The sequence below is a fragment of the Boleophthalmus pectinirostris genome, unplaced genomic scaffold, assembly GCF_026225935.1.
Source record: "Boleophthalmus pectinirostris isolate CB_2022bp ecotype Guang Dong unplaced genomic scaffold, ASM2622593v1 HiC_scaffold_21, whole genome shotgun sequence".
NCBI lineage: Eukaryota > Metazoa > Chordata > Actinopteri > Gobiiformes > Gobiidae > Boleophthalmus > Boleophthalmus pectinirostris.
In genome coordinates, this window is record NW_026571175.1 from 27,330,223 (window position 1) to 27,349,102 (window position 18,880).

At 40.4% G+C, this 18,880-nt stretch overlaps 1 pseudogene; it reads left to right on the forward strand.

Moving 5' to 3' along the window:
• The first annotated feature begins 287 nt into the window (after nt 1-287).
• Nucleotides 288-3,200, forward strand: LOC110168898 (toll-like receptor 13; annotated as a pseudogene).
• The last annotated feature ends 15,680 nt before the right edge of the window (nt 3,201-18,880 follow it).

Below are 18,880 nucleotides of genomic sequence, written 5' to 3' on the forward strand. Positions count from 1 at the left end.
TTCATAACTGCAGTTTCAATAAAGAAAATCTACTGGAAATTTTCTGCAACAGTAGGAAGTTATCCAGAATTCCCTCCGACATTCCCAGTTCTACCGTGTCCCTCAGTGTTAATAAGAACAACATTCAGAAAATCCAAAAAAGTGATTTTCGTGGCCTCAACAGACTCCAGTTTTTAGATCTGGAAAGTAACGAGATCGCTCAGATTGAAGATGCAGCATTCTCTCATTTATCAAATTTGTCTTGGTTGAATTTGGGGAAGAACAGTCTCACACACCTGACGGATGGAATGTTCAAGGGGCTAATCAATGTCTCTGTTCTGAATTTAGCCAACAACCAAGTCAAATTTATTTCTGAATTTACTTTTGGACCTTTAAAAAACCTGCAAGACTTGGATCTGTCTTCTAACTCCCTTTCTCGCATTAGTTTCATAGTGAACGTGGCTGCATCTTGTCCGTTACTACAGCGTTTAGACCTGGGACAAAACCACTTCACTTCGTTTGAATCGAAACATTTCCCATTTCCTTTGAACATCTCCGAGTTGGACTTAAGCTCCCAGCCTCTGCACAGCTTCAGTCTTCATTCTGATCTATTCCCGCGTTTAAAGTCCTTTTATTTTTCCCACATCAGTTCTGAATTTCAGTGGGACGTGACCGACAATTCCTTTCTCAAAAATCTAAAAATGCTGGATTTAAGTTTCACGTATTTTACAATTGAAACATATCGGTCAGTGTTCAAAAGTGTGGCTTCACTAGAGGAACTTCACTTCAGAGGTGCCCACGGTTTAGACAGAGGGTTGTTGGACTTTGCGTGCAGTTTTCTGTCTATACAAACGTTAGATTTATGTTCAAGTGGTATTTCCAGTTTGAATAATTCTCTGCTTCAGTCGTGCACTAATATTACCTCCCTGGATCTTTCGTATAACTCAATGACAAATGTATCTGGGTCGTCTCTCCGGATGTTAACGCGTCTCTCTTCGCTGGACATGGGGTGGAATCTTTTAACTAGCGTCCCACTGGCCATCAGAAACATGTCCTCCCTCACAGCTTTATGGCTTCAGTCAAACCGAATCAAAAAACTACACTGTTCAGACTTCTCTAATCTGTGGAATCTGACTCATCTCTGCCTTAACAACAATCTTCTGGTTGAACTGAACAGCTGTGTGTTTCAGGATCTCCACAGCTTAAAAAGGCTTGAGTTTAGAAAATAACTTTATTGTACAATTCGATGATAGTTTCGGTACCAGTTTGCCCAATCTGCTCAGTTTATTAGCAGAAAATAACAATATTGTCTGGCTTCAAAATGGAGTCTTCAAAAACATGTCACGTCTGAGAACATTATATTTGGACTCATACAGAGGGATATCTGACGAGGAGGGGACCTGGGATGGACTGAGAGACCTCACACTTCTGAGCTACACCCCTGCGCTCGTCTCAGGTTCAGATTTAAACTCTTCCACCAGGGGGCGCCCACACTTCCAAAATGGCTTCAACCTGCCATCTCTGGAAACGCTACTGATCTCAATTCCTTTAGAATCGTGTTTGATATTTTCTCAAGATTTTCTCAAAGGTTTAGACAATTTAAAAGAATTCGCATCATTTCATTTGTTCTGTAAACCTCCTCCTATTGAAATCTTCCGTAACACTCCTCAACTAAGACTTCTCGATATGTTCGGTAATGACAATTTGATATTAGATCCTGAGCTTTTTCAGCCAATCAGACATGTAGAAAATCTGAAATTGAGCATGAACCACCTAAAATCCATGGACTTTCTCTCTCGGGCCAATCTGACTGAAGTGCAGAAGTTGGATTTAACGAGCAATGATCTGACTGTAATAAATGAAGCTGTTTTCGATGCGCTTCCTTCACTGAAATACCTCGAATTATCAGACAATCCTTTTGCCTGTAACTGTTCCAACGCTGGCTTCATCCAGTGGGCGCTTTCAAACAAACGGGTATTTGTGGATGGTGCGTTTCAGTACAGATGTGCGTCTCCTGCGTCTCAGGAGGGACTGCCGCTGTTGGAGTTTGATGTGCAGTCGTGCTGGGAGTTTGCCAATTTCATTTGCTTCGTATTCAGCTCGGCCTTGGTTCTTCTCACGGTCGTCTCATCGTTTATCTACCACTTTCTTCGATGGCAGCTGGTGTACGGTTTTTACCTCATCAGGGCGTATCTCTACCACAGTAAAAAGACGAGACAGGACCGTGCGCACATCTACGACGCCTTTGTCTCTTACAATGTTCACGACGAGGAGTGGGTTTACGAAGAGCTGGTCCCAGAGCTGGAGGAAGGACAGGGCTGGAAGCTGTGTCTGCACCACAGAGACTTCCAACCAGGTCAGTATAACTTCATTTGTACAAACAAAAACTAATATTTTTTAGAGTTTCTATTTGTTAAGTTTTATTAAGATAATTGTGTAAAGTATTATTGTTATTTTGTTTAGGTAAAGCCATTGTGGAGAACATCACAGACGCCATCTACAGCAGCAGGAAAACTCTGTGTGTGATCAGTCGCCAATACCTGGAGAGTGAATGGTGCTCCCGCGAGATTCAGATGGCCAGGTAGGACCCAAGTTCAGACCTGGTTTAGTCTGGTTATATACCTGGTTGAGATCTGGTTTATAGACCTGGTTCAGACCTGATTTAGATATAGTTGAGACCTGGTTGAGACCTGGTTTAGATCTAGTTGAGACATGATTAAGACCTGGTTTAGATCTAGTTGACACCTGGTTTGAGACCTGGTTTAGACCTAGTTGACACCAGGTTGAGACCTGGTTGAGACCTGGTTGAGAGCTGGATTAGACTTGGTTCAGATCTGGTTTATACCTAGTTAAGGCTTGGTTTAGACCTGATTTAGTCAGTCCTTGTTCAGACCTTGTTCAGACTTAGTTCAGACCGTGTTTAGACCTGGTTTAGACTTCGTTCAGTCCTTGTTCAGTCCTGGTTCTGTGATCTTTGCTCGTGTGACTGCAGTTACCGTCTGTTGGATGAGCAGAAGGACGTTTTGATCCTGTTGTTTTTGGAGGAGCTCTCGTCCAATCAGCTGAGCCCGTTCTACCGCATGAGGAAGTTGCTGAGAAGGCGCACGTACCTGAGCTGGAGCCAGGCCCGGAGCCACAGGGGGCTGTTCTGGGAGAGGGTCCGCCGTGCACTACAGTGTGGGGCCCAGATCTCCAACAACCCACTGCCCCTTCAGGTTTAGAGTTTAAAAGTCCTATATTACACAAAATTGACTCTTGTGAGCTTTTAGCCATGTTATAAAACTGTTACCTTATCAAAAATGTGTCTGGAGTTGTGTTTTGTTTTTGACTAATCCTGTATTATTAGTCTGTCAACATCAGAGTCCTGCACAGGTCCACTTTTGGAGACCCGCACCCACCCACACCCGCCCGTAGTCCTGGTGTACTCCTGGTGTAGTCCTGATTTAGTCCTGGTTTAGTCCTGATTTAGTCCTGACCCACCCGTGTGTAATTACTACCCGCCTGTAAAATTCCAGAACGTTAAAACCTGCCCGTTTCAGCAACTATTCGCCTCGACCCGTTGCAGGACTCTGGTCTACATCTCCAATGTTCAAAATGCTCTGTTCCACCTTGTGACGTCATGAAGCAGTAGTTTTCAAGTTAACAGCCCCTTTTAAGTAGGGATATAACATTAATCGAAATATCGTGATCTCGTACCGTCAAAAGTCTCACAATAATATCGTGGATCTTCACAATATATTGAATCTTAAGTCTCTGTGCTTAAATTCATTGTTTTGGTGCAGCTAAAAAATTGTGAGAACTACAAAGACCATGATCCTTTGCTCTGTTTCAGTCCAATTTACATGCTGAAATAACTGTTACAAAGCACTTAAATTTTTACTACAGTAATTTTTTTGGGATTTTCGGATGACGATAGAAAAGTATCATACTCATAATTTTGTGTTATTATTTTTTGCCTTCATAAAATATCGCAATAAATATCGTACCGTGAGATGGATATTGTTAGAATATCTTACAGAGAGATTTGGAAATCGTTACATCCCTACATTTTATCTTTTGTTTAGTAGATATCGGCAATTCTAGGGCTAAACTCATCCAAATGATTCTAGTGAAGATGTATGGAGTTTAAACGTACAAAAATCTGTATCAAAACTACTACATCTGAAGCTTTATTACTTCTCAGAATCAGTGGAAAATACTTTTTACTCTTTAATATATTTACTTTAAGAACACTTTTTCATATGATACTTTTAACAGAGTATTTCTTTGGTCCACTATTTGTACTTTTCTGTGTAATTCATCCACCACTGTTACAGGTTATGCTTTTTTAATGAAATTAATCAATTACTTTAATCAAAAGCTGTGGATTTTCATTTACATTTACATTTTTTTTTTTTTTACATTTGGAATTTTTTTTTTCAATATTAGCCTCATCTGATTGAACACATTTTATCTTGCTTGTATTAAGCATGTCCCCCCTTTTTTGTTTTGTTTTATTTCAGATATTCTTTTCTTAAAATTGAAAATACAAATTAAAATGACAGAAATACGTCGAAAATGTCTAAATTGTCTATAACTAACTATATAAATATAAATATGTTGTAGTTACACAAAGGGGAAAAAAAAATACTCTGAAGTCAAATCATTTTAAAGGTGCACTATGTAACTTTTTGTTTAGGGGTCCGTCACTTGTTTGTTTCTATGGATACGTCATTGCTCTGCCTGGAATGTTCCACGGTGTGACATTAAACAGCTCTACCTTACATTTATTCAATTACAGGTGGTTTTACAGCTCAAAAATATCTAAAAAAAAACATGTATTCTGACTGTGAGCGGGGTCGCCTCTCCACAGATCTGACCTGTAACTCTGTCTTGTTTGGTCTCCATGAAGATAAAAAGGTTTAATACAATACTGCGAAACATTCAGGACAAAGCAATAACATCTCCCTACGAGAAAAGTTACACAATGCACCTTTAAGCGTATTTTGTGTGGAGGTTGTTGTTGTTGTTTTTATTCTAAGTGTTCTGTATTAAGAAGAACAAACTTTAATGTAACAAAATCATTTACGTTTAATTTTAAATGTAACTCATCTGTCATTATCAACATCAATTAAAAGAAATGAAAGGTGCTCTATGTCAGTTTTCTCGAGTGTCGTTCATGCATTTATTCATCACTTTCATACCGACTTCTTAAAAGTTTGTCTCTTATTTTCCCAATTTAACATAAAAGCATATCTAATTAACACAATTACAGTTTAATTAGGGCACATCTACAATTCAAAATATACGAAGGAATCCACAGTCACGTCTTGAGTAATGAACCATAGACATAAGCGGCACAGCATTGCGATTTAAATGAATGTTTTCTAATTTGTTCTGGCTTGACAGTGATGTGGGAGGAACAATGTAAACAGATTAGTCTTGAGCAGGTGGACAGACGCGAGGCAAAGATAAACTGAAGGCAGATGAAGAATTAGATCGTTCTCATGTTTACTCCCGCCCACACGGAGAGCTCCACGTATGAAGGACCGGCTAAAAATAGTTTGGTTTTACTCAATATTTAAGGTGCACTGTGTAACTTTTCCGTGCTTCTTCTGTTCTGTCGGATGTTTTTCTCCGTGGACATGTTATTGCTTTGTCTGGAATGTTTCACGGTATGGTATTAAATCTTTCTGTCTCCATGGAGACCAAACCAGAGCAAGTTACAGGTCAGGTCTGTGGAGAGGCGACCCCGCTCACAGTCAGAATGCCTGTTTTTCTTAGTATTTTTAAGCTATAAAAACACCTGTAATTGAATAAATGTAAGGTAGATCTGAGGGACATTCCAGGCAGCAATGAGCAATCTCCATAGAAACAAGCAGGCGATGGACCCCAAACCAAAAAGTTACGCAGTGCATCTTTAAAGCATACAGCCAATTAACTGCTATTGTGTCTAGCAGCACTCAAGAGCATCCATAGACCAATGAAGATGCAGAACAGTTTGCAAAATAATTGTATTTGATTTAAAATGTTACTTCTATTTTTGCATTTATTATATGCACAGTGATTACAGGGACTATATTATGCAAAATTGACTCTTGTGAACTATAAGTTATAATGTAACATGCCTGGAGTTGTGTTTTGTTTCATTTTCACATGTTTGAGTAACTCTGCATTATTAGCTTGTCTACATCATGGATCTATTTTGCTGCTTGTAGCTGCCTCCAGTTGGCGTAGTGGCCATTCACTGGTAGCCAGGCTGGTGCCACCTAGTGCCTCCACTCAATTTCATTTCTCCAGCGACTAGGTCAAGAATCAGAATACACTAGATGGTTTGCAAAAACCCCGGAAGTGGAAGTTTGGGCACCAGCCAATCAGTGAAAAGCCAGACATTCTGTGTTGCAACGATTCCCGAGATTGAGGATTTAAAGTCGGAATAAAGGGAATGCTTGGTAAATTTTATCAAGGGGAATGTCGTTATTGCCCTTCTTCTTACGGGATTTGGGAAAAGCTTAATATACCAGTTATCCTCGTTAGCGGCGTATTACATATGTCATGACCAAATAGCAGCGATTGTTTAAATTAAAAAAGTACCCGCCTACCATCACGTGAACAAATTCTAATGCTGCGAGGTCAGACGGTTTCCACAAAGTGAAACCGGCTGATGGTTCTTCAGCGGAAAAAATCCCCTGGGGCGAGAAAAGATTTTTCTCATAGTGTGCAATGTAATCACAATCGGCTAACAGGGCACCTACAACTTTCAAAAATGTGGGATTTTTTTAGTCATTTATACCTATTTCTAGATCACAAACATCTCAGTTCAAAATCCTTCAGTTGTCTTAAACAATGATTTCTAATAATTAACTCTGGCTTTGCTCTGCTCCACTCTAGCTCCTTTTGCTGTGATTGGTCAAAGCGATCACGGGCAGCCCATTGACTTGAATGGGCGGCCATTTTGAAACCCTGGGGCTTGGCTTACATCTCCAAAGCTCAAAAAGCTCTGTTCCACCTTGTGATGTCATGAACTTAACAATTTAACAGCTCCTTTTACCATTAGTTCAGTAGTGATGCGCAACTCCAAGGCGAAATCCAATACCTACATGATTCAAGTGAAAGCAAAAAACACAGTGGAGCACTTCCTGTATTACCACATGACATCATGAGGTGGAACAGGTGTTTTCAATTTGAGAGAAGAACTCAGCCTAAATATGCACCTGCTTTTCCCAGCGGTCTCCCATCCAAACAGCATTTTATTATATTATTATCAGAAAATAGTGCAAGATGAGCCCTTTAAACTCTGAAATGATGAAGTACAGTGAACCAAACTGACCAAAACTATTGAAAAAGTCAAGTAGATGAAATCATACAGTAGTTTTTCTGTTTGTGAGTCCCGTCGAGTTTCGTTTCTAAATTGACTCTTAAACTGTAGATGGGTCTGACCACGGGTGAGGCGGACACTATCACAGAGTTTGGAGTGGCCCCTAAGAGGAAAGTGAATGTGCACTTCCTCCACTGTCACAGAAGCGAGATGAGCCGCAGGGGGCGCCGTGGAGCGGAGTCATGGGGAGAGGAGCTGATTGTTTGTGTTACCGCCTGTGGACCTCAGCCTGCAGAAGATGGCCGCCTCCTGCAGCGCTGCTCCAGGTCTCACTGATGGCTCCATGCTCAGCGGGTTTACTGTGTGACTGCGCCAGGTGGGTTTGTATAAGAGGCAAAGCACCGGACTGTATACCCATAATACATAGGGCCTTTTAGTGCAGATATTGTCAGTAATCTTCCACAGATGTTCAATCATAGTGTTATTTGTTTGGGATTGACTCCAGTTACATGCCACATTAAAGGGCCCATATTAGGCTATTTTCTGATCTTTTATAATGTTGTTTCCTCATCACAAACAGACGTGGAGTTGTGTTTTATTTCATTCACACATGTTTAACCCACAAACTCTGAATATTTAGGCTGAGTTCTTCTCTCAAACAGAAAACACTTTGTTCCACCTTGTCATGTGGTGATACAGGAACTGGAATCATCTGCCCTGGAATTGCTCATCTCTACTGAACTGAAGGTAAAAGGAGCTGTCAACTTGAAAGCTACTGCTACATGACATCACAAGGTGGAGCAGAGCATTTTGAGCTTTTGAAATGTAAACAGCCTGATAATAAATGTTTACTTAAACATGTGTGAATGAACTAAAACATAACTCCAGGTACACAGCAAAAACTGGAGGTTTAAAATTCCAGAGTGAAATAATTCAGAGTTGTTCTTAAAACAAAAAGTTTTATTTTAAAGGGCCCATCTCATGCAAAATAACTCTTTTCACATTTACAAGCACAATTTGGGTTTTGGAACATCCATTACACAATAGTTATGAAACTGAAAGTCTTACTGATTTCTTGGAGACAGTCACAGACCAGGAACTATGAAAAGACCGACTATCGCTCATCCCCTCGCCCGTCCTGAGAAAGCACAGGCTCCGCCCACCAAACGTCACATAGGCTCTGAGTGAGCCGCCCTTCCTCCGTCCAGCTCAGGGAGGGAGGGAGAGACAGACGTGCGCCCTGGTAGGAATAAACTTTTATTCATCATGGAGATACATCGCGTTCAGTCACATGTGTTGGACCTGGAATCGGACGAGGACTTTGAGGTGCACAAAGCTCAAGCACCGCGTCGACATCAGCTGAACATTACTGATTGGTAAAATATTAATAAATACTAGTAGATAAACTCATTATATCGTGTTCACTGGAGGAGGCAGGCATGGCGGAGTGGGGGACGGGGGCGGGTGCAAAGCGTTTTCTGCTACGTCAAACACATCATAGGTGTAGCTAGCACATCATCGTTGAAGCAGCTTTAGTTCATTGTCACGTGGGACGGTGGCAGAAATACACTGCAATTTGTTAAAGAAATGCCAAATCAATCTTAAAACCACTTCGGCGACATATACAAGGCCCACACATCACTTTTAGAAGGTAGAAAGCTCTGAAAAGTTGATTTTTGCTCGAGATGGGCCCTTTAACTATTTGTTAAATAGAGGTTAAAGTTGGGGTTATTTGCTAGAGTGGATATGGTTGAAGTTAATTCAACTTCCCTTAGTGTTAATTTGGCTCCTGCTTCCCACCACTTAAAACTCCCACGAGAGAAAACCAGTTTGAACCAGTTTTGTACATAATTTTATCTAAAATTAACTAAAATAAAGTGTAAAAATAAAACACCTCTGTGTGTTGTTTCTCTAAATCAGAATAACCCTACAAAGTGTTATCTGTTTACTCTCAAAATGTTAATAAAACTCTTGATTTTGAGGTTAAACAGGAACTTTGGTGGAGTGTTACTTAATTAACATTTCCAGAAATGTTAAATTAAGTCTAGAACAGATTGGACTCATATGTTTTTGAGGAGGCAACGACATTATAACATGGCTAAAAGAGTCAGTTTTGCGTAATATAAGGCTTTTAATAGTCACAATATAAGCAAATGAACTAAAAATAATTATCAAGGGAAGTTAATTTTCAGTTCAGTATGCTCCCAAATAAAGTAAACCATGAGTGTAAAATTTGTTTTCTTGTGTCTTTTTTGCAACACATTAACTTAAAGGTGCACTGTGTAACTTTTCTGGTCGAGGGCCCACTTTTTGCTTGTCTCCATGGTGATGTTATTGCTTTACCTCTCATTTTTCAGAACTTAAACTTTTCACTATCTATAGAAACAAGCAGAAGATGTGAACAGGCCAATTTACAGGCAAGATCTGTGAAGAGGCGACCCCGCTCACAGTTTTTAAAGGTATTTTTGATGAATAAAAACACACATAATTGAAAAAAAAACCCCATCTTAAATAAGTTTATGACCATAACATTACAGGCAGTGTTGGGAAGGTTACTTTTAAAATGTTTTCCCCTACAGATTACAGATTACATACCTCAAAATGTAGTTTGTAACATAATCCATTAAATTACTTAAAGTGAGTAATGTAATCTGAATACTTTGGATTACTTGATATTGTCATGTTTTTTAAAACTACATGAATGTAACAACCACATCCTGAAAATTCTTGTTTGTTCTCTTCAAATTGTCTGTTGAGCCCAAGTCTCCATGAACAGACTTTTGTTTTGCTGTAGAGAAACAAAGACGAGGACCTTAACATAAGAAGTTTAGTTTTATCTGCTAAAAGAAACTAAAAAGTCCAGACTTTACTCAAACATATAAAAAAATATTATTGATAGAGAAATGATTTTTATAAGAGATCACTGCTGCCTGAAATTATGTTCTAGTTTAGTCCTGGTTTAGTCCTGGTTTAGTTCTATTTTAGTCCTGGTTTAGTTCTAGTTTAGTCCTGGTTTAGTTCTATTTTAGTCCTGGTTTAGTTCTAGTTTAGTCCTGGTTTAGTTCTATTTTAGTCCTGGTTTAGTTCTAGTTTAGTCCTGGTTTAGTTCTATTTTAGTCCTGGTTTAGTCCTGGTTTAGTTCTAGTTTAGTCCTGGTTTAGTTCTAGTTTAGTTCTGGTTTAGTCCTGGTTTAGTTCTAGTTTAGTCCTGGTTTAGTTCTATTTTAGTCCTGGTTTAGTTCTAGTTTAGTCCTGGTTTAGTTCTAGTTTAGTTCTAGTTTAGTCCTGGTTTAGTTCTAGTTTAGTCCTGGTTTAGTTCTAGTTTAGTCCTGGTTTAGTTCTAGTTTAGTCTTGGTTTAGTTCTAGTTTAGTTCTGGTTTAGTCCTGGTTTTAGTCCTGGTTTAGTTCTAGTTTAGTTCTAGTTTAGTCCTGGTTTAGTTCTAGTTTAGTCCTGGTTTAGTTCTAGTTTAGTCCTGGTTTAGTTCTAGTTTAGTTCTAGTTTAGTCCTGGTTTAGTTCTAGTTTAGTCCTGGTTTAGTTCTAGTTTAGTCCTGGTTTAGTTCTAGTTTAGTTCTAGTTTAGTCCTGGTTTAGTTCTAGTTTAGTCCTGGTTTAGTTCTATTTTAGTCCTGGTTTAGTTCTAGTTTAGTCCTGGTTTAGTCCTGGTTTAGTTCTAGTTTAGTTCTAGTTTAGTCCTGGTTTAGTCCTAGTTTAGTCCTGGTTTAGTCCTGGTTTAGTTCTAGTTTAGTTCTAGTTTAGTCCTGGTTTAGTTCTAGTTTAGTCCTGGTTTAGTTCTATTTTAGTCCTGGTTTAGTTCTAGTTTAGTCCTGGTTTAGTCCTGGTTTAGTTCTAGTTTAGTTCTAGTTTAGTCCTGGTTTAGTTCTAGTTTAGTCCTGGTTTAGTTCTATTTTAGTCCTGGTTTAGTTCTAGTTTAGTCCTGGTTTAGTTCTAGTTTAGTTCTAGTTTAGTCCTGGTTTAGTTCTATTTTAGTCCTGGTTTAGTTCTAGTTTAGTCCTGGTTTTAGTCCTGGATTTAGTTCTAGTTTAGTCCTGGTTTAGTCCTGGTTTTAGTCCTGGTTTAGTTCTAGTTTAGTTCTACTTTAGTTCTAGTTTAGTCCTGGTTTAGTTCTGGTTTAGTCCTGGTTTTAGTCCTGGATTTAGTTCTAGTTTAGTCCTGGTTTAGTTCTGGTTTAGTCCTGGTTTTAGTCCTGGATTTAGTTCTAGTTTAGTTCTAGTTTAGTCCTGGTTTAGTTCTAGTTTAGTCCTGGTTTAGTTCTAGTTTAGTTCTAGTTTAGTCCTGGTTTAGTTCTAGTTTAGTCCTGGTTTAGTTCTAGTTTAGTCCTGGTTTAGTTCTAGTTTAGTTCTAGTTTAGTCCTGGTTTAGTTCTAGTTTAGTCCTGGTTTAGTTCTAGTTTAGTCCTGGTTTAGTCCTGGTTTAGTTCTAGTTTAGTCCTGGTTTAGTTCTAGTTTAGTTCTAGTTTAGTCCTGGTTTAGTTCTAGTTTAGTCCTAGGTCCTGGTTTAGTTCTAGTTTAGTCCTGGTTTAGTTCTAGTTTAGTCCTGGTTTAGTCCTGGTTTAGTTCTAGTTTAGTTCTAGTTTAGTTTAGTCCTGGTTTAGTTCTAGTTTAGTTCCTGGTTTAGTCTAGTTTTAGTCCTGGTTTAGTTCTAGTTTAGTCCTGGTTTAGTCCTGGTTTAGTTCTAGTTTAGTTCTAGTTTAGTCCTGGTTTAGTTCTAGTTTAGTCCTGGTTTAGTTCTATTTTAGTCCTGGTTTAGTTCTAGTTTAGTCCTGGTTTAGTTCTAGTTTAGTTCTAGTTTAGTCCTGGTTTAGTTCTAGTTTAGTCCTGGTTTAGTTCTAGTTTAGTCCTGGTTTAGTTCTATTTTAGTCCTGGTTTAGTTCTAGTTTAGTCCTGGTTTTAGTCCTGGATTTAGTTCTAGTTTAGTCCTGGTTTAGTCCTGGTTTTAGTCCTGGTTTAGTTCTAGTTTAGTTCTACTTTAGTTCTAGTTTAGTCCTGGTTTAGTTCTGGTTTAGTCCTGGTTTTAGTCCTGGATTTAGTTCTAGTTTAGTCCTGTTTAGTTCTGGTTTAGTCCTGGTTTTAGTCCTGGATTTAGTTCTAGTTTAGTTCTAGTTTAGTCCTGGTTTTAGTTCTAGTTTAGTCCTGGTTTAGTCCTGGTTTTAGTCCTGGTTTAGTTCTAGTTTAGTTCTACTTTAGTTCTAGTTTAGTCCTGGTTTAGTTCTGGTTTAGTCCTGGTTTTAGTCCTGGATTTAGTTCTAGTTTAGTCCTGTTTAGTTCTGGTTTAGTCTGGTTTAGTCCTGGATTTAGTTCTAGTTTAGTTCTAGTTTAGTCCTGGTTTAGTTCTAGTTTAGTCCTGGTTTTAGTCCCGGTTTTAGTCCTGGTTTAGCCCAAAATGTGAAAACAGGAAAATACCGCCCATGTAATCCATTTATTCCAACAAAGTAACTGTAATCCAATTACCACTCACTGAAACAGTAACTGTAACTGAATACAGTTACTCATCATTTATACTCTGATTACGTAACTCCAGTACAAGTAATCTGTTACTCCCCAACACTGATTACAGGCATGGCAATAGAATCTCCATGAAAACCTGAAAAGTTACGCAGTGCACCTTTATATTCAGAGAGTTTGATTACACAAAGCTGGTCACACATGGAGGAATTACTCAATATAAATGAAAACAAAAAAGTTATAAATTCCACGTCTGTTTTGCTCTCGGTGTCGATAATCGTGAGTAAAAGTCTTATTTATCCGGAGTGGAGCTCGTTGTTCAGACTTGTACTTTGTGTCCCGCTGGGTCAAACCAGGAAGACTTCAAAATGGAGGACGAGAAACAATAACAGCCCCGTGTCTGCACTTTATGAGTCTGGAATTGAATTTGAGCAGTGAGTCTGTTCACCTGCCACCAGAGCCCCTCCCTCCTCCTCCTCCTCTCTCTTTCTCTCTCCTCTATCCCTCCATCTCTATATCCTCTCTGTCCTCCCTCCATCTCGCTCCTCTCACAACCTTTCTTTCTCCTCTCTCCCTCTTTCTCTCGCTCTCCTTTCTCCCTCCACTCCCTCTTTCTCCCCCATTCTTTCTTTTCCATTGTCTCTCTCCCCTTTTCTCTCTTTTCTTCTTCCGTCTCTCTTCTCTCCCTCTATCTTCCCCCCCACACAATATTCTCCCCTCTCCTTCTTTCTTCCTCCTTCTGTCTCCACCTCTCTTCCTCTTTTCCCCTCTTCCTCTTCTCCCTCCATGTCCCTCTCCTCTCTCCCTCCTTCTCTCTTCCTCTTTCTTCCTCCTCTCCTCTGCTCTTCTCCCACCTCTCTCCCCCTTTTTCCTCTCGCTCTCCTCTCTGCATCCATGTCTCTCTCCTCTTTCTCCCTGTTCTTCCACTCTCCCCCATTCTCTCTCCTCTTCTTCCTCCTCTCTTATCTTCCTCCCCTTTCGCTTTTCCCCTTCTCTCTCCCTCCTTCTTTCCTCTCTTCCTCCTACCCCTATCCCCTTCTCCATCTTCTATTTTTTCATCCCTTCTCTCACTTTTCTCTCTCCTCTCTCCCGCTTTCTCTCTCCTCTTCTTCCATCTCTCTTGTCTCCCTCCATCTTCCTCCTTATCCGACCACACAATATTCACCCTCCTCTCTCTCTCCCTCCCTTCTCTTTCCCTCTTTCTCTCTCCCTCCTTCTCTCCTCTCTCCCTCTTTCTTCCTCCTTTTCCTCCTACCCACCACCCTTTCTCCCTCCTCTCTCTCTTTCTTCCTTCGCTCATTCTTTCTCCCTTTTCTCTCTTGTCTTCTCCATTTTCTCTCTCCTTTCTCCCTCCATCTTCCTCCTTCCCCCCCCACACAATATTCTCCCTCCCCTCTCTCTCCCTTCTCTTTCCCTCTCCCTCTTTCTTCCTCTTCTTCCTCCTCCACCCTGTTCTCTCCCTTCTTCTCCCACCTCTCTCCCTCTTTCCTTTGCTTTCCTCTCTCCCTCCACGTCTCTCTCCTCTCTCCCCCTTTCTCTCTCCTCTTTTTCCTCCTCTCTTATGCCCTCCTTATTCCTCCCCTCCTCTCTCCCTCCTTCTTTCTCTCTTCTCTCTTTCTCTCTCCTCTTCTTCCATCTCTTTTCTCTTGCCTCCTTCTTCCTCCTTATTCCCCCAAGCAATATTCTTTCTTTCTTTCTTTCTCTCTTGCTCCTTCTCTCCCTTCTCCCTCTTTCTTCCTCCTCTTCCTCCTTCTATCTCTACCTCCACCCACCTCTCTTCCTCTCCCCCTTTCTTTCTCTCTTCCTCCATCTCCCTTCTCGTTCCTCCTTCTCTCTCCCATTTTCTCTTTCCTCTCCCCCTCCATCTCTCTCCTCTCTTTTTCTTTCCCCGTTGCATTTCCCCTCGCTCCTTCCTCCCTCTCTTCTTTTTCTTTTCCAGCTTCTCTCCCTCTTTTCTCTCCATCTGACCCCAAAACAGCAGCCAACATAAAACCATTAAAATGTTCAGTCCAATCACACATGCACTCTGTCTACTGCCCCTGATCCAAACCACAGGGGGCATTAAATACACTAACTGCCCCTTCCTCTGTGCCCCAGTATAAACCAGACTCACCAGTGGTTACAACTAGTGCTGTCATGCGATTAAAAAAATTGAGAGATTAATTAATTATGATCTGTAATTAATTAATCTAATTAATCTCTTTTTAATCTCGCCTAAAAATTGCTGAGAAAAGCCTTCAATTTGAGGTATTTTCATTTAAATTCATTATTACATTATTGTGGCAGATCAAAAGACTGATATAGAACAAAAAAAAGTGACTTTATAAAGTCATTTATTGTTTAACAAATCTCTCCAAATTGTCTGTTGAGCCCAAGTCTCCATGAATAAGAAACTGTTTGTTGTAAAGTAGCAAAGACGAGGAAATCTGAACATAATAACTTTTGTCTACTTAAAGACAAAAAAAAGTCCAGTCTTTCCTTAACCATATTAAAAATAGTATTGATAGAGAAATGCTTTATATATGAGATCACTGGTTTTAGTCCTTGTTTTAGTCCTGGTTTTAGTCCTGGTTTAGTCCTGGTTTAGTACTGGACTGGGTTAGTCCCGGTTTTAGTCTTGGTGTTAGTTCTGGTTTAGAGGCGCACAGGAGGAAGCGCGGTTTACGCAGCGTACGCGAGAAAACGTACGCGGCTCACGGGAGCACGTCAGTGTCTGCGCAGTGTCTACGGAAAGAAACGTGGTCCACGCGTTCTCAGGTTAATGACGATGATGAAGGTGTGTGTTTGTGTTTGTTTGTGTTTGTGTGTGTTTGTGTTTGTGTGTGTTTGTGTTTGTGTGTGTTTGTGTGTGTTTGTTTGTGTGTGTTTGTGTGTTGTTTGTGTGTGTTTGTGTGTGTTTGTTTGTGTGTGTTTGTGTGTGTTGTGTTGTTTGTTTGTGTGTGTTTGTGTGTGTGTGTTGTGTGTGTTTGTGTGTGTTTGTGTGTGTTTGTGTTTGTGTGTGTTTGTGTGTGTTTGTGTGTGTGTTGTTTGTGTGTGTTGTGTGTGTGTTTTGTGTGTGTGTTGTGTGTGTTGTGTTGTGTGTGTTTGTGTGTGTTTGTGTGTTTTGTGTGTGTTTGTGTGTGTTTGTGTGTGTGTGTTTGTGTGTGTGTTGTGTGTGTGTGTGTGTGTGTGTTGTGTGTGTGTGTTTGTGTGTGTGTTGTGTGTGTTTGTGTGTTGTGTGTGTGTGTGTGTGTGTGTTGTGTGTGTGTGTCCCCTCATGTGGCAGGTCACTCTAGGACAGTAGTGCAGACATCATGAGTCTATGCAGGTTGTTTTCACCAGTGACATTTAAGTTGTAGGCGATTTTATATTTGTTATTTTCTTTTATATTTCACGTCGGGAGAATAATTTCCAAGACACGAATGTGTTTTTACCTGTGCACTGCTGACTCTGTTACATCGCTCTTACTGCGCGCGTTTTGTTGTGGGTTTCCGGCAATGAGTGGAATTACCGAAAAAAAAAAAATAATTAATGTGTTTTTTTGTGTGTGTGTTGTTGTCCCAACAACACATAAAAACAGATTTTATAATAAAGCAACTCGCATACAGAAACAGTAAAGTTAGAGATTAAAAATGAGATTAACGCGATTAAAAAACATAACGCGCTAAATATGACTGTAATTAATTATTCGCAATTAACGCGATAATTTGACACCCCTAGTTACAACATTATTTTCCTTAAAGTACACGCTAAGATACTCTGAATACTCCAAATTGTGTAACGGGCAGACCAGATTTTCAAAACTCTAAACTGGGACACACCGGGGTTTAAGTGTTTGGTGTAAATAAAATCTAAACCTGAGAGACTTCTGATGCTTTTTTTTTTGCTTTATGGTCACGGTTTTCTGTATTTTTCCAAAACAAATGACAATTTATTCTCTTCTTTAGTGTTTTCGGAGATTAGATGAGTCAAAAATTGTGATAGTCCTGTTTTATGCTGCATTCTATTGAATTTCGGTAGTCGATAAATCCGAGTCACTTCTCCCGACATCCGTTGTAAACAGTCGGGAAAATATAGATGCTAATAAAAAGAGTCTGTTATCGGTGACTCAGTTATTATGGCAGTTTGAAGATTACATGTTCAGAAATCCATCCGACTCAGCCTCCTCCAAACTAGCTCAAGTTTGTGTTTCAAAACCCTGATCTGATTGACCATTCCATTGCACTTTCTTGAGGTGGAGGCTGATTTTCCCCGGATCCCAAGCGCAATAGAATGTAGCATTAGTCCTGGTTTAGACCTGATTTTGTCCTGGTTTAGTCTTCGTTTCGTCCTGGTTTAGATCAAATTGGTCCAAATTGGGACATTTCTTGTATAAAACAGGGACAAAACACTGGTTTTGGATAAATCCACCGGGACAGGGGAAACAGACTTAAACGGGGACATCTGATCACCCTGTGTAATTGTGATCTTTAATATTGACAATATTAATATTGTTGATATTTATGAATTTGAAGGTGCTAAAATTATGAAGAGTCAGTGTAGTGCATAAATACTTTGCAGCTGATGTCATCAACAACTGAAGGCACTACTCTGTCTGAAGCTCTGCTACTCAAGTTAAAGGTTGTATAGAGGATTTTCCAAGGAACGAGAAATCCAGCGACTGTTTGTCCTTTTTCAAATGTTGCGCATGCGTGAAACCACCCCCCCTCCCCTACAGCTCCTACGTAGAAACGCCTCCTCCCGCCTCCTCTTTTACGCCAGAAACAGGTTTGTTTACAGCCGGTGCGCTGCACATGACTCGTAAACAACTAACTACAGTGTTGGTTAGGCAAGACGGAGAAGTGAGGAGCGGGGGGGAGCGGGTGTGCGGACATTTCGTGCGAACGAGAAGAGAAGTGAGGAGCAGGGGAGACCGGAGACGGGAACGGGCAGCGGGGACAGGAGCAGGAAAGGGGTGCAGAGAAGGTTGCGCGGAGATTCAGTGCGAATGAACTAGCTACAACACGCAGCAGCAAGCAAGCGACGACTCTTTCTTTGCCTTGAAAATTACGTTTTCAGACATAGGATATCGCTTTCGTGTCCTGAAAAAACGTTTGACTAGCTCTGGAAATCTGGAAATAAAGTACGTTTTCATAATAAGCAGAAGTTTCCTGTCCAGGAGTAATTTGGCGACCAGTGCGTCAGTCTTTAGACCCTGCGTCTGCTTCAGTCGCGCCATCGCTGGAATGATGCTTTTCCCCTTGTCTTCTTCTTTCATCAATCTCAAAAACGGACTTTCTTTTGTGGCGAACTGCTCCTGGATTCTTGTCGCCATCGCAACAAACTTTGTGCGAACTGCGAGGAAGATATAGGTCAAAAAAGCCGCTAAGAAACGTTGCGTTGGTGGAGTAAACAGCGTCTGTGCGGCTTGCGTCTGTGGACTGTGTGACAGGCGTACGTAAACCACGTACCGGCGGCGCAGGCAAGTCAGTTACGCTAGAAACGTAGGGAGTTTGATTGACAGCCTGTCAGCTCACAGATAACGAGGCAGTGTCGTTATCTATTGGCAAATGTTTAGCCCCACCACGTCCAGAGTTGATTAATTTTTATTCTCTTTTTTTTGGTCATCATAATTACATTTGAAACAAAAAAAATCCTCCATACAACCTTTAAGGCTGACTCATCGCACACTGTCGCCGTCGCCTTGTCAGTGTCGTTTTTGATTTATGGATGGATGTGTCGAGGTGTATGAGTCGCAAAGTAATTCGCCGCCACAACGCGAGGAGGCGAGGATTTAAAATCGACATTCGTGTTTACAAAATGAAGCAGGAAAGCAGAATTCCAGAAATGTATGTAGAACAGATGTGGAGAGGACCAATCACTGCTCTTATTGTCGGTGTTGGTTCGACACGTAGTTAGAAAATTTTGGAGACGCATGTCGGTCGACGCAGACGCTCTGAGGAAATCCATGTATAATTAGTTTTTCAATATAAAACCAAAAATAAGAAAATGAAAAAAATAACAGTTTTCTTCATTATTTGTCTCCAAAAGCAAAATGAACAAACAGATAATGATTCGTTTTTCAATTTTCAAATTTGTATTTAAATTAATAATGGTAAAAATGGAGAACGACCGTTTCCCGTTTTCGTGACTTAAACTGCGATGCCGGACTTTTGCGCCGCTTA